This window comes from Coturnix japonica, chromosome 17 (genome assembly GCF_001577835.2).
Source record: "Coturnix japonica isolate 7356 chromosome 17, Coturnix japonica 2.1, whole genome shotgun sequence".
NCBI lineage: Eukaryota > Metazoa > Chordata > Aves > Galliformes > Phasianidae > Coturnix > Coturnix japonica.
Genome location: NC_029532.1, coordinates 4,183,371 through 4,185,751, shown reverse-complemented (window position 1 = coordinate 4,185,751; position 2,381 = coordinate 4,183,371). Strand labels below are relative to the sequence as shown.

The following is a 2,381-nucleotide window of genomic DNA, read 5'->3' as shown; positions in this document are numbered from 1 at the left end:
CTCCAACCAGTGCTGGTCCTGAAGGGATGGAGAGGTGACATAAAGGTGGCCCATGTTGGACAAAGCCCTTCTCAAGGGGCCACAGTGCAGCACAGGGACGAGCACGAGGAGAAAGGATGCTCAGACCCCACCTCTTCCATGCACAGCACAGAGGGGCAGGGCGGCCACCCTACAGCAGGTCTGAGGGGACAAGTGGCATTTCCATCCCTGCTTTCTTCCCATAAACATTCTTTTTTCAGGGGCACAGCCCCCTACATTCCTATCCCCTTCCCCATCATCCTCAGTCGCTCTCCCTTTTTTAAGCATCCAGCTTCCTCCCACCCACCTATTTTTAAACCCAGCCAAGCCGGAGCAGGGGGTCCAGATCTCCTCTTTTTATTCCTGGGGGCTGTGATTTGGGGTGAGACAGGGAACAGAAGCACCTGCTGAGCTCCCGCAGAGCACCAGCAGCCAGAGCAGAGCGAGGGCGGGAGAGCAGCTCCCCTTGCAAAGTCTGTCCTGTGCTGTCTAATAACACAAGGTGTCATTGTATACCCAAATCAGTGCCTGGAGCTTTATTTATAACAACTGAAACACAAAACCCAGCAGGCCAGAAAAGGCGGAGGGAGCGGGAGAGCAGAGAGGGCAGGGAAGCAGCCGGGCGAAATCTCCCGATTTAGTGGGATTTGCCTTGAGATTTTAAAGCTGGATTGAGGCAGGGAGGATGTGAGGGGCCACGGGAGGAAGAAGGAGAGATGAGGAGGGAAGAGCAAGCTGGCGCTGTGCTGTGGCTGCAGCAGGGTGACAGCACGGGGCCACGGGAATACTTTGACTGCAGCCCCCACCGCCCCGCACAGGGACATGGGGACAAGCTCCAGCTCCCCTGGGACTCCTGTGCTTTTACAGCTATGCCTTTCTAAGGGCCACTTGGGGGCTTCTCAGCCACTCTCTTACCCCAGGAATAGCACTGCAGCTGGTTCCAGAGGTTTCTCTCTCACCCTGGAACAGCTTCACACCACTTCTATCTGCAGACTTGGTAGGAGCCACCCGACAAGGACTCACCCAGCCCAGCAGGCAGCAGTCCCAGCACTGCCTTAGGCTCAGCCCCAGCACCCACAGCTTGCACGACCCCATTGCTATGTACCCTGACCTCCTGCTGAACTCGGTGGGAGCAGAGGCGGCTCAGCACCGAAAGGTCCCAACCCTGCACTTACAGCACGGGGAGATGCTCCCTCATCAGGTGGGTCCAGATGTTATCAGCACCCCCAGCAGTTGGCTCGTCTGCTCCCCGAGGCTCCTGCTGCTGGCGGCTGCGTTGGTGGAACAGCTCTCGTGCTCTGCTCCATGGCTCCCAGGCAAAGCCTGGCAGCTTCACCCAAACTCTTTTTCCCCGGCAGCTGCCAAGCATTGTACCGGAGTGGGTGAGGTGGGAGCATTTGTGTCCCATTCTTCTGAGTCAGGAGGTGGGAGGGAAACAGTAAACAGCTGGAGGGGGGAAAGGGGAAGGTAACCTGGTACGGTGCTGCAGGTAGGGATGCCGCTTGGTGTTCACCTCCTGTGCAGGCAGATATTTAAATCACCAGGTGTAAAAGCCACTGAAAGTTCAGACTGAGTCAGAGCTTCAAAATTTGACCCATCAACAGGTGAGAGAATGAACAGGCTCGTTAAGAGATAAAGCTGAATCTATTCTTGCAGCCTCTTTTGCATCAAGTGCCCCTCTGGTCCAGCTCTGGTCCTGCTGGAGTCAATGGGAACTGAGCTCCTTGCAACAAGACACAGCCAAGCGACAAGAGAAATTCATAACCAGAAAGGGAAACAACTCCCTTCAACTTGACCAAGGCTTTAAAACCTCCCTCTCCTCCTGCCTCATCCCAGTATTGGTCTCAGAGGTTCCCTGACTCCGTCTCATGTTCTCTCACTCATGAGTACCCAATGGCAGCAGCCAGCGTTGGCCCCACCGGGCTGCATGCAGAGTTTCACCTGCAAAACTGTGCAAATACCTGTGAGGAACAACCAGATCCAGAGGGTGTTGCTTCCCCAGGACAACTTGTCTGTGTTCAAACCACGACCTCCAGGAACCGGATTAATTACAGAGATGATGAGCGTGACTTTGTCTGCAGGGGCAAGTCATGTTTGACATCCCTGCCAGCTGGTTTCAGGGCTGGAGGATGAGAGCAACCTGAACGATCTGTCTCTGTGCTGTTTACCAGCACAACTCATTGACAGTGCAGGTTTTGGGGAGAACAGCCTGCAGCAAAGCTTCAGCAAGCAAAGCCTCACACCCGAGCAGCCACACACTGGGCAGAGAGAAGCTGCATTGCAGTGCCATGCTGACACACAGCATTTGAAGCAGCTGCCATTAAGCAATGACCAAGTTTCATGGAGCATCCAAGCAGAGGATG

At 55.1% G+C, this 2,381-nt stretch overlaps 1 long non-coding RNA gene across 11 annotated transcripts in view; it reads right to left on the bottom strand.

The window, feature by feature from the left end:
- Positions 1-529: 529 nt before the first annotated feature.
- The window catches only part of LOC107321918, a 20,578-nt gene continuing 18,726 nt past the window's right edge, over positions 530-2,381 (bottom strand). For 8 of the 11 annotated variants that reach the window (XR_004309137.1, XR_004309135.1, XR_004309136.1 and 5 more), the window contains one exon: positions 530-2,140. This is a non-coding gene — a long non-coding RNA (uncharacterized LOC107321918). The remainder of the gene's footprint in view (positions 2,141-2,381) is intronic. The other 3 variants (XR_004309140.1, XR_004309142.1, XR_004309139.1) reach the window with 2 other exon arrangements.